This window comes from Ursus maritimus, unplaced genomic scaffold (assembly GCF_017311325.1).
Source record: "Ursus maritimus isolate PB19 unplaced genomic scaffold, ASM1731132v1 scaffold_23, whole genome shotgun sequence".
Classification (NCBI taxonomy): Eukaryota; Metazoa; Chordata; class Mammalia; order Carnivora; family Ursidae; genus Ursus; species Ursus maritimus.
In genome coordinates, this window is record NW_024424786.1 from 26,480,687 (window position 1) to 26,500,458 (window position 19,772).

A 19,772-nucleotide genomic window follows, 5' to 3' on the forward strand; every position below is an offset into this window, starting at 1 on the left:
AATGTGTGTGCATGCATGCACATGTGTGTGTGTGTGTGTGTGTGTGTGTGTGTGTGTGTGTGTGTGAGAGAGAGAGAGAGAGAGAGAGAGAGAGAGAGACAAGAACATAAAGTGAAAGCCAGAGTCACAGAAAGATGCAAAGATGGAGGCATTAGGAATAGTGACAAGGTCATCACTTTAAATTGAAAAATAATCTAGGTTCTAATCTTCTATCAATTATTTTTCATTTCTTTGATTTGAGGAAGTTACTTAATTCTTCCAAACCTCAGTTTTCTCAACCTATATATTGAGTATAATTATGCCAACACTACAGATTTTATTTGGAAATAAAAGGTATCTGTCTTAATCCCTCAAAACAAACTAGATGTTCTATATATGGTAACTCATATTATTTAACTATGCTTCCTATAATTACTTAACTTCACACCTCTGCTCTTAATATTCCACAGGCCGTGGTACCTTCTAAAGGAAGTATGCCCCCATAACAAAATCCCACAGACTGAGTGGCTTAAACAACGGAAATTTACTTTCTCACAATTCTGAAGGCTAAAAGTTCAAGATCAAGACACCAGCCTCTTCTGAGGCTTGCCTCCTTGACTTTCAGATAGTCTTTTTCTTACAAGGACACCAGTCATATTGGATTAAGGCTCCAACCTCATTTAAACTTAAGTACCTCTTTAAATTCCCTACCTCCAAATACAATTACATGGCAGGGTTAGGGTTTCAACATATAGATTTTGGATGAACACAGTTTAGTCCATAACACATGCATTCAAAATGATCAAATCAACGGAAGTGGCTCAGCCTTGACTTATAGAGACTTTCTACATGTTCCTGAAGAACACCCGATCTTGAGACAGAGCTTATTTCTAGTTCTACTTTATTATTCAGACCCTATTTCCAAGATTCCTTTTGTTAACATGCCCTCAGTCTGTGTACTCTTACAAAAATTTAGATGATTGATTGGAACCATTGGATTAAAAACTATTCCTGAAGCCAAAGGCACTGAAATACCATTTGGATGCTATTATTGATACTGTCTTCTTTAACAAATGTACAGGTTATTTTTACTTTTTCAGGGAATTTTTGATGAACATGAAATATTCATGGAGGACAGATAATATTTAAATGACATCGTTAAATAATTAAAAATGTGAAGATCTCCACTGGGAATTACAATATTAAGACTGCAAATACATTCTCATTATCTGCTCTCAATTTCTGAGATATTGTGGAATAAAAGGAACTTCTGAGTAATTTCTCTATGCTATTATTAAGAGAGTGGAAATCTACCTTTGGAGACATAAACTTCGCATTAGATTTTCAGCAGGACGATTATTAAAATATTCTTGAATAAATTTTGGGACTTAAAAATCAAGTGCAATATATAAAAAGAATATACTAAATGCTAGCACTCCAAATATCAGTATGACTAAGGGTATAAGAAAAAGTTTTGAGAACCCGAAGGACTGAGTTTAATTTCAGCTATTATATTTGCCAAGTATATATTCTATTTGCTTTTATATTCCCTTTAAACCAATCAGAAATTGGTTTATATCTATATCTGCTTGTATGTAGTATGGCAATCAAATGCAATGGATTATCTTATTGAATTGTCTCAATAAGCCTATAGAGAAGACTATTTCACAGGAGAAGAAACTGAAGCTAGAAATATTAAGTGAACTGACAAAGATCATAAATGATAAGTGGCAATGGCAGTTATGTAAACCCAAACCTAATCATAAACTTTATTACCTTTTCTCAAAATAATGGTAGCATCATACCTGCTTCCTCATAGGGTTGCTATAAAATTCACTGAAACAATGAAAGTTAAGGAGCTCTACAAATTATACAAGGATTCACAAGTGAATTTTGTTTTATTGTATACTACTCCCAAGCTATAGTAACATTTTTGTCTAATTCTTTACTTGCTAGCAGTATCAACTTGTTATTTTTTTTTTACATATTAAATAGAATTTATCCGTTATTTTACAATAGAAGACTATCATGGATTTCAAGAAAAGGGGAAGTAGAATACAGAACTATTAATATGACAAGTAAAATGGTATTTATTAAAAGTTTATTATGCATTCAGTATTATGCTTAAGGCTGTGTAGGGTCACAAAGACTATTTGAACAATATACAATATACATGTTCTCACTTTTAAGCTTAAACTATGAGCAAGACATTTTTTAAAAAGTAATTATTACATAAAGAATAGCAATATTTATTGTGCACTAAAAAATACTTGGAGCATAACACATGTGATCTTACACATTCATACACAACCATGAAGTTAATAAGAAACTGCTTTATTAATGCCTCAATTTCCAATTGTTCTTATTAACATCTTGGGATCTATTTGATTTATTCCCATCATTCAAGGGCTCTTCAAAATTAGTCATCATCTTGCAAATCAACAAATCTAATGCTTGGTCTTCATTACTCTGAAATATTCATTATTGAGAACCTCATTTTGGAAATGCTGGCCTCTCTTGGATGCCATGACACTCATCATGAGTTCTCCTGCATCTCTTTGATACTATCTCTGTTTTGTCACTATTTCTTCCTCACTTAACCCAAAGTATATGCATATGCCAAGAATCTGTTTTAACATAACAATCCCAGGCAATTCCACAACTTCAATTAGCATCTCCCCAGGTAAAGCGAAGTATTTAAAAGGCAAATGTAGACAGTGCAACAATCACTGTTTATCAAATATTTATTGATCATCTTCTCTTTGATAGGTGCTTTTCTAGATGATGGAAATACTGCAGCAGCAAAGAAAGGACAGAAACCCATGTCCTCATAGAACCTTCTTTCTAGTGGTGAGGGGGAAATGACCCTCTTAATCAGCAAAGATGAAGTTTTAGTAAAAAACAAAACAGAAAAGGAGGGTAAGGAATACTTTCTTTATGTCAAATGAAGACAGTTATTAGATTTGTGCTTCTAAAAACTGTTCAAAAATGCCCATTTGCAGTTTATGGTTTAGATAGCCATGCTTATAAAAGAAAAATGTTAGACTTTTTCTTACTTTGGTGTGAAGATGAAACTAAAAGGAAACTTAATGAAAAGTGACTTAATACAAAGCAATGGGGGTTTCTTCTTACGTCAAAAAAAAAAAATCTATGGTACACAAATGAAAGCAAATTTGCTCGTTCTCCAGCATTATCAGGGACTGAAATACTGTATACATTTTCATTCATTCATTACATATGAAAGGTACATCCTATGAACATGTTTATAACTGTTGATGTTGACCTTGATTGTATGGCTGAAGCAGTGTTTGTCAGATTTTGGCACTACAAATTATCCTAGTTTCCCCCTTTTCCATTCTCTACTCTTTGGAAGGAAGTTGCTGTACACAGCCGCCATTTAAATGGTGGGGATTTATGCTCCCTCTGTTTGAGGGCAGAGAAATCTACTTTATTTAGAATCCTTCCACACGGATTTGTCTCTTCTCCCATTCACCAATTTAGTTGAGTTTTATTTATATCAGCATGGATTCATGAATATTCATTTTGTACTTCGAGTTATAATATTACTTCATGTATTCTGTGGCTCAAATTCTTCCAGCTTTGGCCATTGAGAGCTCTTTCAGTTGGTTTCTGTGCCCCTTTGACACAATCGATGTGGTTTTCTTTGTTTGAGCACTTGTATATTTTCTGACACTGTAAGTGCTTCAGGCTCATCTCATATATGGCCTAGAATCAGTCATTCCTCCACGGAGTGCTGGTTCTTTTACTAACACATGGTATTAGAAACCATCTGGATCTTGAGTGTGCTTATTGTTTCTGTGGTGTCACTTCTTTTAAGTCCTCTCAGTACACAGAAAAAAGAATAAATATTTATACTAACCCATATATATATATAGTTAAACATGGGATCTTACCAATATACCCAGCTCTAAGCCATTACCACATGGATTTTTTTACGCTCCTTCTTTTACTTATCTGCAAATTCCCACTCCAATAATAAGAAGCCAGGCTCCTACCATTCACCATCCCTTTACTTAATTTGTCAATTCCAGTATAGATGCATAGAAGTATCAGATTTGTTACCTCCTTTCCCCAAGGGAAACAGCTTTATCAACCAAAATACAGTGAGCATGCACAGTTCCTTTGTCTTCAGTATTGCAGAATCCACTCATTTCTAGTTACTTAGGTCAGCATTCCCTCCCCCCACCCCCACCCTCTTCAGGGAGATTTTTTCCATACATTTGTAATATAGACAGATATTCTTGACTTATCCTACATTCTTGTCTGTGATACCCCAAGCTCCTAAATGACCTAATATTTGTACACATTAAGGTACATTATTTATCCAGTAAAGTTCTGTATTTTTCAAAATGCATACTGCCCTGTATGATACATTACAGTATCATAAGAATAGCTGTTTCACCACAAAAATTCCCTATACTTCACCTATTCAACTCTCCCCTGAACCCTAAATCCCTGGAAACCACAGATCTTTTTACTGCCTCCAGATTTTTGCTTTTTCTAGAATGTCCTTTAATTGGAATCATATAATATGTAGCCTTTTCAGATTGGCTTCTTTCATGTAGAAATATGTACTTAATGTCCGTACATATCTTTTTGCCTTGATAGCTCATTTCTTTTTATTGTTCAATAATATTCCATGCTATGCATATACCACAGTTTATACATTAATTCACCTATTGAAGGACACCTTGGCTGTGTCCAATTTTTGGCAATTATATAAAAAGCTGCCATAAACATTCACATGCACATTATTTCCTGGAAGTAAGTTTTCAACTCAAGTAGGTGAATACCTAAGAGCACAAATGCTAACCCATATGGTAACAGTATGTTTAGCTTTGTAAGAAACTATCAAAATGTCTTTCAAAGTGGATATATTCTGCATTCCCACCAACATTAAATGAGAGTTCCTGTCGCTCCACACCCTTATCAGCATTTGGTGTTTTCAGCGTTTTGGTTTTAGAAATTCTAATAGATATATAGTGGTATCTCCTTATTGCTTAAATTTGCAATTGTCTAAGGACAAATGATGTTAAACATCTTTTCATATGCATATCTGACACTTCATCTTTGTGATGTGTCCGTTCAGATCTTTGGCCCATATTTAACTGGGTTGTTTTCTTATTGTTGAGTTTTAAGACTTCTTTGTATATTTTGGATACTAGTTAGTCTTGTAACACATACATGTTTTGAAAAGATTTTCTCCCAGTCTGTGGCTTGTCTTTTCATTCTCTTAACAGTATCTTTTTCAGAAGTTTTTAGTTTTAATAAATTCTAACTTATCAAAACGTCACGTAAGCTATTTAACTGAGTATAACAGAAATGCTTCAGGTCTGAGACAACCTTCTTCTGAATAAGTGATACAAACCATACATATTGCTTGAGATTATCATGTTAATCTGGGCTACTGTGCCTCTGAAAGAACAAATAGGAACCTGGGAATCTATGCTCCATGAGATTTTTCTGGTTTCTCCTATGCATGATGATTACCTTTGTCCTTGAAATTATTCGTAAAGCTCTACATGTATAAGATTCGTGATTTATGTGAATCTGGTTTGATTCTTTATATTATTTCACTTTCTAGTTAGAACTTAAATTACTATTGTGGTCTTAAATATCTTTGTATTCTCTATGGCAAAGTTGAGCAAATTTGAATAAATGTTTGCAATTACCCCACAGGTATGAGAAATTTCACATACTCATTTAATTTTTCAATAAGCCTATGAGATAGGTATTATTATCACTATTTTACTGATGATTTTATTAAGGCTCAAACTTTCCCAACCTTATGTAAATATCAGAGACCAAATAATGCAGATATGTTACTTTGAAGCCATGCTATTTTATCATTCTAATTTCTTTGGGTCTGGGAAACTGGTTAGGTCCTTAACACATAAATTTAGTGTGTTATTCTGACCACCAACTGGAAACAAATAAACCTGTTATTTAATAAGTTAAAAAGTAAAATGATTGGATAACTTCAGAGATATGTATTTACCATTTATATATCAGCTCTCTTAGAAAACCTGATTTATGAAAAGGAGCAGAATATGCCACCTCAATATATGCTTCCTTAGCATATTCATTATTTGAGCTGATTATTTTTCAGAAACTACAAACAACAGAGAAGCTCTAAAAACTGAATAAAAATTACCCTTTGTAACACCCACATTTAAAAGGAAATCCATGTTTGTAAGGATGTTTCCCTCTCTCTACCAGGAAGAGAAAGATAACCAAATCTCTAAAAAGTTTTACCAATGAAGAAGGAACAGATTTAAATCTGCATAACTACTATACCCTGTTTACCTGCTTTTCTTGATAGCATCTCCTAATAACTGGTTCTCCCTACCCCCACCATCTTCTTTTGTCTTTACCCAGAGATGTTATTTAAGATGGTAGTTTGGGCCATTTGGGGGAGTTACTCAGTTTTCCTGGGTATCTCCCATGTATACAGGTTATTAAACTTCTGTTTGTTTTTTTCCTGTTAATCTTTTATCAAAAGGGGTGTCTTCAGCCAAGAACCTAAAATAGTAGAGGAAAAATTCCTTTTCCTGCCCATCATTGGTACTTATACTGGGATAAGTGATGGGCTACAGAGATTTATTGAATATTCTATATTTTTATTCTATTTTTTGTGCCTTTTTGTTTCTTCTATCTGGTTTCCTGTTTCCATTTGCCTTGTCCCCTACTCGCAAAATAAGAGTAGTAATCATGGCCCCAATGTTTAAATCATGAGACTTGGCTTTAATTAATACAGAAAAAATATTATCTATTTGTGTTGAAAATTTGCAGACTGCTTTCCCCCTCCTAAGATAATCTAATTAATCCCTTCCCTCACAAAGAGGTTAGAACTCATATTCCAAGCTAATTAAATCTGGAGAACATATTACCTTGTTACAATACAGTGTATCATTTATACATAACTCACCCTAACCTGGTCTTGTATTTCATTCTACTTATAATGGGACCACCCAAAGCAATCTGATTGGTCCTCACAAACACAAAAGAGTAATTAGGAATTGGTGGTGAAGTCAGTGGTGATAGCAGGGTACATGCATCTTAACATAAGTCAAAAGGAGTTCTAACTCTAGCTCATGTCTCAGATTGTTAAACTGACTGCCAATATGTCTGTACTATCAGAGCTTCTGAATCTAAGGAGCAAAAATCTAATCCTAACACAGAAAAGGTATTAGAATTGGGAACAGAAAACTGAGGATATAGGCCTTTAGGGATATTTGTGGCTTTGTAGCTATCCAGTATTTACTCCATCGTTTGGGGGAACTCCTCCTCCCATATGACACAGTCAGGTGGGACTATGAATCAAGTTGCCAAGCACGTTTCTGTTCAGAAACCAGACACACTGGGGTGCCTGGGTGGCTCAGTCATTTAAGCAGACACATTGCCCAAACAGAGCCAACCAGAACCTTCTCCTTAGAATTTGAATCTTGGGCGCTAAACAAAGCAGACTTAAAACAGTAAGAAATAATTTACTTCAACAATGCTCTTCAGATGAGTGAGTGGTCATGAAACTGAGACTCTGTACGTCATTTCATGAGCTTGATTCTTCAGCTTTTCTGATTTCTGTGACACCTTCAAGCCTGTCTGACAAATTCATTTTTCCCTTTAGGTAGGTCTGTTTTGCTTTTTACAAAAACACCCTAATTGAAACAAACCTAGTTGTTTGCTACAGACTGTGTGAACTTCAGCAAGTCACTTAGAATCTATAAACCTCAGCTTTTCACCTGTCAAATGTGAATATATGTGTCCTATAAGCCTTACAGAATCTTCAGGATAGTAAAGGAGATTATAATTTGTCTTGTTTTGCAAGTAACATTCTACATGAAATTACTAGATCTAAGAATAACATGTTCTAGGTTCTTGTTTTGCAAAATAAAAATATGAAGAAAATAACATTTATATATAAACTATATTGCATATCACATACATATTTGTATATATATGCATTTCTATCTATCTATCTATCCACTTATCTTTATTGGTTAAGATAAAAAGCAGAATAAATGGAATCCCAGAGGCAGAGCAATGAGACCTCCAGTGATGATTAAGAGAATGTCAAAGGGATCAACAGAAGATATGAGGATAATTCATAATACCAAAGTGGTGTTTTCATCGCTATCACTCTAGTTTGTCTGGACAAATGTGGAAATTGGAATACAGTCCCATAATATTTACTGTTTGACATATTATAATGCGAAGTGATGATAAGGCTAAGTATTTCTTAAAAAATAGAAAACGATTGCAATAGTGTTTCTCTTAAGGGATTAGTATATGACCAGTGTTTACTGTAGATATTTTTGTCATTAGAAATTAAAAGCATGCAATTACCACTCATGTTGTGGGTTTAGCATTTAAGAACAGACTTCTGCTTAGAAATCATGTCTATCATTAGGATCCTAACAAGTGGCAGCTGTAATGATCTATAGCCTATGCATTCCAAACTCAAGGTAAATCAAGAACTTTTGCCACCAGAGCTATGGTCCAATTAGGATCTGTGTCACTGGGCTGCCAGTAACTTTACGTTCCTCCATTAGGGGATTTACTTTGGATATTCTTGGAAGAGCTTTACCCCAGGTGACTGATGAATTTGCTAATAATGATAAGGAAACTAACACTTGTGTCACCTCTCCTGAGTGTTCGAGAGTGTACTTTGTGTTTACAGCTTTACCCCACTGACCCCTCAAAATATCCCTGTGAAGTTCACATAATTAAAACTATTTCTCTGCAAAAACTGCATTGTAACACCATGCAGGAACCTCTCTAGTACAACCATGGAAGTGCAAACTGCATTTCAGCACTGACTTTTAACAGATGTTGGTCTGCAGTGTAACAAAACACACACTCTCTGAAGTGAGGACAGCTACGCTTCTCCTTCTTCTCAGACTTTCTCCCATGATGGCCACTGTGAACTGTATTTGATTTGACTAGAACCAGGATAAATGGGAAAAGGTTGCTCATTTTCTGTATGAAAATATTGAAGAAAATATGATTCCCTTTAAGTATACAGGGAAAAATACGTTCTTCAGAAGTATAAAAATGTATCTGTTACATACTATTTTATGGTATAAATGACAAAGTTGTTTACATAGTGAGGATATTGATAATGGAACTTAAAAAAGGTCAAGTACAATGAAAACGTAACTAACTTATCAACTTAAAAAACACATTTCTATGTGCCAGAAACTGTGAAAGGACTGGAGATATGATGGTTAATAAGACACATATCCCCTATACTCAAGAAACCTGCACAGTTATCATTGTTCTTGCTACTGTTCTTTGTAATATTAGTTATTTTTCCAATACTTTCACTTTAATCCTCTACATTATTGGATATAAAGTTAGAGGGATACAGCATAATGCTTATTTTCTTTTCTTCACTTTTGCCTTTGATTATCTCAAATACATTTATGCAGATGACTCCCAAATTCAAATCTCAGCCTTTCTCATGAGCTCCAGGCCTATGTTTACAAAGCATATGCTCAATCTCTAAATAACCTACTAATTGCTCAAACACAATCTTCTCCAAATGGAGTCACATAATTCCCTTCCCTTTAAACCCTAGGCACTCAACCATAAAAATATAGGTTCAGTTTCAGGTCCTTGTCACCTAAATCAACTGTCAAGTCCAATGAGGTGGTATCTTTTCCATACATCCTTTCTGAGCTCCCTCATCCAGGATTCCTTCATGCCAACCTTTTATATTTCTCGGTGTCTTCAAATTCTTTCCAGCTATGGTTATGATCATGTCAACTATGCTTAAAAATATCGGCACTCCACCAAACATACTCAAATCCTCAGTCTACTATTGAAAGCTTTCCGTCATCCAGCATCAACTTCTCATTTGGTTTATCTTCCACAACTCCTAATATCATGACCCCACAGGAAACTTATTTGTAAAATACATCAGGACATTTCTTCTTATCTTTCCTCCACTTAGGCCCTTACACTCTCCACACACATGGCTGTCCCCACTTAGCCTTCCAGGCTAATCTCAAAACGTGTTCATTACTTCCTTTAAGCATTTCTGATTCTTTGTAGGCCAAAGAATAAAGTCTGCAGGTCGTCTGTAATTCTAGGACCTTTTGCTGTATTGCATTTATGGGTTATGAAACTAAAGGTATATGTTTATATACCACATCTCCCCTACAGATGTAAACTCAAAGCAAAAATATGTCTGATTTATTTATATCTATATACCTATACATATCTCAGTATCATATATAAAGCAAAGTACATAAATCACAAGTACATACATAGGTAAGTAAATATTCACAAAGCTAGCACACCCTTGTAGCAAAAATCAAGATCAAGAAATAAATTAGTAGGATACCAGAATAATTAATATCCCCTTTCAGTCACTATCCTCACCCACAAGGAAATCTAGACTCTTGATTTCAACACAGCCTAATTTTAAACTTTATATCAATAAGTTCAAACAAATGTATTATTTTGTATCTGTTTTTTTTTTTTGGCTCAAATTTACATGTATGAGATTCATACATGTCATTTCATGTTCTTGTAGTTTATATATTCTTATTACCATATCATGTTTCATTGCATGAATGTATCCTACTTTCTTTATCCATTTTTTTCTGTAGATGTGCAATTGGCTTCTTTCCAGTTGTGGGATATTACAAAGAGTGTTGCTTTCTTGGATCAGTCTTCAGTTGCACATATATAATGCATTTCTATTAGCTAGATAGTGTCTGGTGTATTTTTTTATTCTTCACATCTAATTCAGTGCTCTGTTTTTGAAAAAGGAACAAATGAATAAATATATGTGGTATGTTCTTTTTCTTAAGTTGATTTTAAGTTGCCCATGTACTATGCATTTTGCATCCTAAGGCATCAATGTTGGGTTCAAAATAAATGTGTAACAAAAATTGGAGATTTATATATATATAAAACACTTGAAGTTGTATGTCACAGGTTAAGACCTTTTATTACCTAGAATTTGTTAAATGCTAAAGGAATATGGTTCTAATTGTACCAGTACCAAAGAGAGAACTAAGTGTGAATGAAGTTTTTAGGGAGTGGCAGAACCTGGTTCATCACACTTTATCAGTGTATACAAGAGAGGGATTGGGTAGGAGATTAGTTCTTACCAAGGTTCTGATAAAGAGTATGAATACAAACAATAAATAAAAACAATCAGATAAGCCTTTAGAGTTACATATTAATTAATAGCAAAACTTCTTGTATAAGTGTTTATTCACTACCTTAAATCTCTAAGCAAGTGAGTCAAATCATTTTGGTTGTATTCCTTCATTAACAGAGAAAATTACACACTTATAGCTTTAAAAACACCTCACCTAAAGAGTGAGGATCCTTCAAGTAGCAAAATGAACATATATTGTTCATAAAATATGCATTTTCTCTACGTTTCTCCCCTTTCTTCCTCCCTTCTTCTTCCTCCCCATGTCTATTCCTTTTCCCCTTTCCCTTCCCCCTCCTTTTCTCACTCCTTCCCTTTTCCTCTTTCTCTGTGTTAGTTGGGTCTCCCTAGAAGTACACCTGACACAAGAATTTGCATGCAAAGATGTCTTTGAGAAGTGAAGGGAAGAGTGATAGAATGGAGAAGAGGCACATGGAAGAAAAACCAGCTCAATAACACAGTGAGTGACCAGAGCTCATCCAGTGGGCAAATTGGGAAATGATGCAAAACAACTCATAAATATCCCCACCAAGAGGGGAGGGAGGGGGGGTATTTACATACTGAGCTGAGAGTCACTGATAAAGACATTTGCACAGGGGAAGCTAATTCTCTGACATTTCTAGCCTTCTACACCCATATGCATCATGGCCTTTTGCAGTTCCAGAAAGTGACCTCAGCATAGATACAGATACTAGTGGTTGGAACTCCGCTGATCCCCACTAAAATAGCAAGGTCTGAAGAAATATAAACAAAATGCTGACGGTAATTATTTCTTCCTTCTTACTCTAGTCCTAACTTTCCTTTACTTTCTTATGTCTCTTTCATTCTTTCTGACACCACAACCACCATAAAAGGCTTTCAACTCACCTTAATGGGGTGCCTGGGTGGCTCAGTCAGTTAAGCACCCGGCTCTTGATTTCAGCTCAGGTCATGATCTCAGGGTCGTAAGATGGAGCCCCATGTTGGGCTCCATGCTCAGCAGGGACTCTGCTTGAGATTCTCTCTCTCCCTCTACTCCTCCCCCTCTCTCCCCCACCCCCTCCTTCCTTCTCTCTAAAATAAATAAATAAATAAAAATAAATAAAATCTTTACATTCACCTTAATATATCCATGGAGCCATTTAAAAAATAAAACTGAAGATATCTAGACAATAGGAAAAATTAAAGTTAAAAAAAAAATAGATAGATCCAAGGTGGGATTAGTACCCAAAATACTTTCCATCCAAGGGATAAACCACAGATTCACATGAAAACTAGCCACCAACAGCATCGGTAAATATATGATTCACAGTATCTATAGCAGAATAAAACAGTCCAGTTTTCCAGGAAAAGAACTTTTTACTAATACCAAGATCATAGAGATTTTCTACACCAAGCCCTCAATAAAGAGAACACTACGCAATGTGGTAAACAATGTCATTCCCAAACTTTCTAAAGAAATAGAAGATGCATAAATCTAGAAGGAAATGAAACTTAAGGCCTTAAGAGAAAAACAAGCCTGAAAGGAATCATGTCCCCTTTGAAAACTATTCTCCAGTTTCAGATTATCAAAAACAATACCTTCAGGAAACAGTTGTCATAACCAGGGATTTCTAATGGCATCATAGCGAAGTTGATAATTGACCTGAAGATGCTTCAAGAAATCACTGACCATCTCAATGACACACTGACCTTTGAATAGCCTCCAGAGAAGGGTTAAGGCAGTCAATCCAAGAATTGAGGAAAACAAAATATAGGAATCAAAATCACTATTGCTGTCATCATGCTGTCCAAGCATGACAGCTGTAGGGCCTGCCACCACTCTGGGCTTCAGGGGCACTGAGAAAGAAAGGGCTGGCAGCTGTCCACCCCAGATGGAGTCACACAATTCCTCCAGTAATTAGGCCTGGTAGCCACAGTTTAATTAAACCAACAGTATAAACTGGGCCTATTCAGCCTTTCATCCCTGTCGTGTAAGCAGCCCCCATCACCCTGGCTCTCTAGTCTTTCGAGTTCCTTCCATCAAAGATGTTCTATATTTCCTTGATTCTAACTAGCTACACCCTATGCTTACCTGTCCAAACTTTTCACTCTCCTATCTTGAAACACTACTTGTAAGAAATAGACTCATTTTTATCTTTAATCTTTTCCTTAGCTCCTTCCTTACTCCTTTAATGAAAACATTGCTTTTTCCTAAACATATAATTCCCTATGATGATTATATCTTCTCTCAAAGTTCATGTATTATAAATTTGAGAAGAGAGTTGTTCCCCTTTCCATTAAGCCTTGATATTGAAGGAGTGTTAATCCCCCTGTATCAGTCAGGAGAGGCTAGAATGAGCCACAGTAACAAAGAAATTCTGAAATGCCAGTGTGACACAAAAGTTTATTTCTCACTCAAAACACAGTCTGAAGCTTCTCTGTGGTTGTTCCACCTTCTTTTGACATTAAGTCTTCTGGGTATCATTCAGCCAACAAGGAGAGATAAAAACTGAGGGAATATGCACTGTACCCTTACTCAACCCAGTCAGCACATGACATGCTATTTCTGCTTACATTCTAATAGTCATACTCAGTCATATGACACCAACTTAACTGAAATAGTGGTTCTAAAATACAGACTCTTAGGGTTCCCAATAAGAGAAAATAATACTGGCCAGTATCTGCCACAACTCAATATTCTGGTCACACAAATATCCATTTTTATCCTTTCTCCAACACACAGAATACACTCCTTATTCCTAAAAGATACTGGCTAAATTATCGTCTGGTCACTTGTCTACCTCAAAATCAGGTTCTCCATGTGATTCCCACTCCTCCACATCAAACCCACATGTAGCTCTTATCCATGAAGATAAAATATATGTCTCACTTCAATATACAATGTTGGAGTATGGAGAGGATATCCACATCATATACTTCCATTCTATTCCTAAAAGATACTGGCTAAATTATCGTCTGGTCACTTGTCTACCTCAAAATCAGGTTCTCCATGTGATTCCCACTCCTCCACATCAAACCCACATGTAGCTCTTATCCATGAAGATAAAATATATGTCTCACTTCAATATACAATGTTGGAGTATGGAGAGGATATCCACATCATATACTTCCATTCAAAAAGGCACAGAGAGGGAGAGGAGTTAAGATGGCGGAGCATTAGGAGACACCGTTTTCAGCCGGTCCTCCCAGTCGAGCTGGATCGGTACCAGACCAGCCTAAACAACCACGGAACCAGCCTGAGACGCAGGAAGACGCATCTGGATCTCTACAAATGAACATCTCCAGCGCTGAGTATTGAGGTACGAAGCGGGGAGCCCTGAAGCTGTGCACAGATATCGGAAGATAAACGGAAGGGGGAGGGAGCCGCCGCGTTCTGGCACCGAAGCGGCAGCCACTTGCAGGGGAGGCGGCGGAGCTCACGGGCGGCACCCGCAAAACAGCAGACTGAGACCGTGAGCGTGCGCACCGGGCATCTCGCGGATCACCGGAATCCGGTGCACTCTGGATCCACACTGAGACCGGGAGCTCCGGGACGCGCGGGCGGCTGGCGGCTGGCGGCATTAGAAACACAAAGGACAGAGACCCGCCGGCCCTGGAAGTGAGGGCTGGGGCCGCGGTGTGGGGCGCACATCCCGGGACGCTGCAGGGTTGAGCAGCACCAACAGAAACAGAGTTAAAGTGGCCAGAACATTAGTAGAGAACGGGCCGCAATCCTTCTGTTCCGTGACAGAGGCTGAAATTTGGCCGCTGCTGCTCTGACTCTCAGAAGAGGCACAGCAAACCGCCAGGGAAAGCCGCCAGAGAACAAAAGCCTGGAAATACCGGCTCAGAGAGTGCCCATCCCCATCCTCCCTCGCAGGGGACACGGAGACTCTACCCAAACAGGGTTGCCTGAGTATTGGCGCGGCAGGCCCCTCCCCCAGAACACAGAAGGCAGGCTGAAAAATCAAGAAGCCCACAACCCGGGCGCCTGGGTGGCGCAGTCATTGAGCGCCTGCCTTCGGCTTAGGGCGTGATCCCGGCGTTCCGGAAAGGAGTCCCTCATCGGGCTCCTCCGCTGGGAGCCTGCTTCTTCCTCTCCCACTCCCCTGCTTCTGTTCCCTCTCTCGCTGGTTGGCTGCCACATAAATAAATAAATAAAATCTTTAAAGAAGAAGCCCACATCCCTAAGATCCCTATAAAACAAGGGGCACGGCCTGGGACCCAGTCAATAATTTGGGCTCTGGAAACCCCGCAACCTCTCTTCATCAGAATGACAAGAAGGAGAAGCCCCCCCCAGCAAAGAAAAGACAGTGATTCTGTGGCCTCTGCCACAGAAATAATGGATATGGATGTAACCAAATTATCAGAAATGGAATTCAGAGTAACGATGGTCAAAATGATGAGTAGAATTGAAAAAACTATTAACGAAAAGGTTACTGAGAATATAGAATCCCTAAGGACAGAAATGAGAGCGAATCTGACAGAAATTAAAAATTCTATGAGCCAAATGCAGGCAAAACTAGAGGCTCTGACGGCCAGGGTCGCAGAAGCAGAGGAACGGGTTAGTGAATTGGAGGATGGGTTAATAGAGGAAAAAATGAAAATAGAAGATGGTCTTAAAAAAATCCACGCCCACGAATGTAGGTTACGGGAGATTACTGACTCAATGAAACGATCCAATGTTAGAATCATCGGCATCCCCGAGGGGGTGGAGAAAAACAGAGGTCTAGAAGAGATATTTGAACAAATTGTAGCTGAAAACTTCCCTAATCTAGCAAGGGAAACAAACATTCGTGTCCAAGAGGCAGAGAGGACCCCTCCCAAGCTCAACCACGACAAACCTACGCCACGTCACGTCATAGTGCAATTCGCAAATATTAGATGCAAGGATACAGTATTGAAAGCGGCCAGGGCAAAGAAATTTCTCACGTACCAAGGCAAAAGCATCAGAATTACGTCAGACCTGTCTACACAGACCTGGAATGAGAGAAAGGGTTGGGGGAGCATATTTAAAGCTCTTTCAGAGAAAAACATGCAGCCAAGGATCCTTTATCCAGCAAGGCTGTCATTCAGAATTGATGGAGAAATAAAGACATTTCAGAATCGCCAGTCACTAACCAATTTTGTAACCACGAAACCAGCCCTACAGGAGATATTACGGGGGGTTCTATAAAAGTAAAAAGGCCCCAAGAGTGATACAGAACAGAAAGTCACAGCCAATACAAACAAAGACTTTACTGGCAACATGGCAACATTAAAATCATATCTCTCAGTAATCAGTCTTAATGTAAATGGTTTGAACCATCCCATAAAACGCCACAGGGTTGCAGATTGGATAAAAAGAAATGACCCATCCATTTGCTGTCTACAAGAGACTCATTTCGAACCCAAAGATGCATTCAGACTGAGAGTAAGGGGATGGAGTACCATCTTTCACGCAAATGGACCTCAAAAGAAAGCTGGGGTAGCAATTCTCATATCAGATAAATTGGATTTTAAACTACAGACTATAGTTAGAGATGCAGAAGGGCACTATATTATTCTTAAGGGAAGTATTCAACAAGTGGATATGACAATTATAAATATATATGCCCCCAACAGGGGAGCAGCAAGATACACAAGCCAACTCTTAACCAGAATAAAGAGACATATAAATAAAAATACATTAATAGTAGGGGACCTCAACACTCCACTCTCAGAAATAGACAGAACACCCTGGCAAAAACTAAGCAAAGAATCAAAGGCTTTGAATGCCATACTCGACGAGTTGGACCTCATAGATATATATAGAACACTACACCCCAGAACCAAAGAATACTCATTCTATTCTAATGCCCATGGAACATTCTCAAGAATAGACCATGTTCTGGGACACAAAACAGGTCTCAACCGATACCAAAAGATTGAAATTATCCCCTGCATATTCTCAGACCACAACGCTCTGAAATTGGAACTCAACCACAAGGAAAAATTTGGAAGAAACTCAAACACTTGGAGACTAAGAACCATCCTGCTCAGGAATGACTCGATAAACCAGGAAATCAAAAATCAAATTAAACAATTTATGGAGACCAATGAGAATGAAAATACAACAGTCCAAAACCTATGGGATACTGCAAAGGCAGTCCTAAGGGGGAAATACATAGCCATCCAAGCCTCACTCAAAAGAATAGAAAAATCTAAAATGCAGTTTTTATATTCTCACCTCAAGAAGCTGGAACAGCAACAGAGGGACAGGCCTAATCCACGCACGAGGAAGCAGTTGACCAAAATTAGAGCTGAAATCAATCAAGCAGAAACCAGAAGTACAGTAGAGCAGATCAACAGGACTAGAAGCTGGTTCTTTGAGAGAATCAATAAAATTGACAGACCACTGGCAAGACTTATCCAAAAGAAAAGAGAAAGGACCCAGATTATTAAAATTATGAATGAAAAAGGAGAGGTCACGACGAACACCATTGAAATTGGAAGGATTATTAGAAATTTTTATCAACAGCTATATGCCAATAAACTAAGCAATCTGGAAGAGATGGAATCCTTCCTGGAAACCTATAAACTACCAAGATTGAAACCGGAAGAAATTGATTCCTTAAACAGGCCAATTAATTATGAAGAAATTGAGTCAGTGATAAACAACCTTCCAAATAACAAAACTCCAGGCCCGGACGGTTTTCCTGGGGAATTCTACCAAACATTCAAAGAAGAAATAATACCTATTCTCCTAAAGCTATTTCAAAAAATAGAAACAGAAGGAAAGCTACCAAACTCATTCTATGAGGCCAATATTACCTTGATCCCCAAACCAGGCAAAGACCCCCTCAAAAAGGAGAATTACAGACCGATTTCCCTAATGAATATGGACGCCAAAATCCTCAACAAGATACTTGCTAATAGAATCCAACAGTACATTAAAAGGATTATCCATCACGATCAAGTGGGATTCATACCTGGGATGCAAGCGTGGTTCAATATTCGCAAATCAATCAGCGTGATACATCATATCAACAAGAAAAGACTCAGGAACCATATGATCCTCTCAATCGATGCCGAAAAAGCATTTGACAAAATACAGCATCCTTTCCTGATTAAAACCCTTCAGAGTGTAGGAATAGAAGGTACATTTCTCAATCTCATAAAAGCCATCTATGAAAAGCCTACTGCAAATATTATTCTCAATGGGGAAAAGCTGGAAGCCTTTCCCTTAAGATCAGGAACTCGACAAGGATGCCCACTCTCGCCACTATTATTCAACATAGTACTAGAAGTCCTTGCAACAGCAATCAGACGACAAAAAGGGATCAAAGGTATTCAAATTGGCAAAGAAGAAGTCAAAATGTCTCTCTTTGCAGATGACATGATACTCTATATGGAAAACCCAAAAGAAGCCACTCCCAAACTATTAGAAGTTATAGAGCAATTCAGTAACGTGGCGGGATACAAAATCAATGCTCAGAAATCAGTTGCATTTCTATACACGAATAACGAGACCGAAGAAAGAGAAATTAGGGAATCCATCCCATTTACAATAGCACCAAAAACCATACGTTACCTTGGAATTAACTTAACCAGAGACGTAAAGGACCTATATTCTAGAAACTATAAATCACTCTTGAAAGACATTGAGGAAGACATAAAAAGATGGAAAGATATTCCATGCTCATGGATTGGAAGAATTAACATAGTTAAAATGTCCATGCTACCCAGAGCAATCTACACTTTCAATGCTATCCCGATCAAAATACCGAGGACATTTTTCAAAGAACTGGAACAAATAGTCCTTAAATTTGTATGGAAACAGAAAAGGCCCCGAATCTCCAAGGAACTGTTGAAAAGGAAAAACAAAGCTGGGGGCATCACAATGCCGGATTTCGAGCTGTACTACAAAGCTGTGATCACAAAGACAGCATGGTACTGGCACAAAAACAGACACATAGACCAATGGAACAGAATAGAGAGCCCAGAAATGGACCCTCGGCTCTTTGGGCAACTAATATTTGATAAAGCAGGAAAAAACATCCGGTGGGAAAAAGACAGTCTCTTCAATAAATGGTGCTGGGAAAATTGGACAGCTACATGCAAAAGAATGAAACTTGACCACTCTCTCACACCATACACAAAAATAAACTCCAAATGGATGAAAGACCTCGATGTGAGACAGGAATCCATCAAAATTCTAGAGGAGAACATAGGCAGCAACCTCTACGACATCGGCCAAAGCAACCTTTTTCATGACACATCCCCAAAGGCAAGAGAAACAAAAGATAAAATGAATTTATGGGACTTCATCAAGATTAAAAGTTTCTGCACAGCCAAGGAAACAGTCAGAAAAACTAAGAGGCAGCCCACGGAATGGGAGAATATATTTGCAAATGACACTACAGATAAAGGACTGGTATCCAAGATCTACAAAGAACTTCTCAAACTCAATACACGAGAAACAAATAAACAAATCAAAAAATGGGCAGAAGATATGAACAGACACTTTTCCAATGAAGACATACAAATGGCTAACAGACACATGAAAAAATGTTCAAAATCATTAGCCATCAAGGAAATTCAAATCAAAACCACACTGAGATACCACCTTACGCCAGTTAGAATGGCAAAAATAGACAAGGCAAGAAACAACAATTGT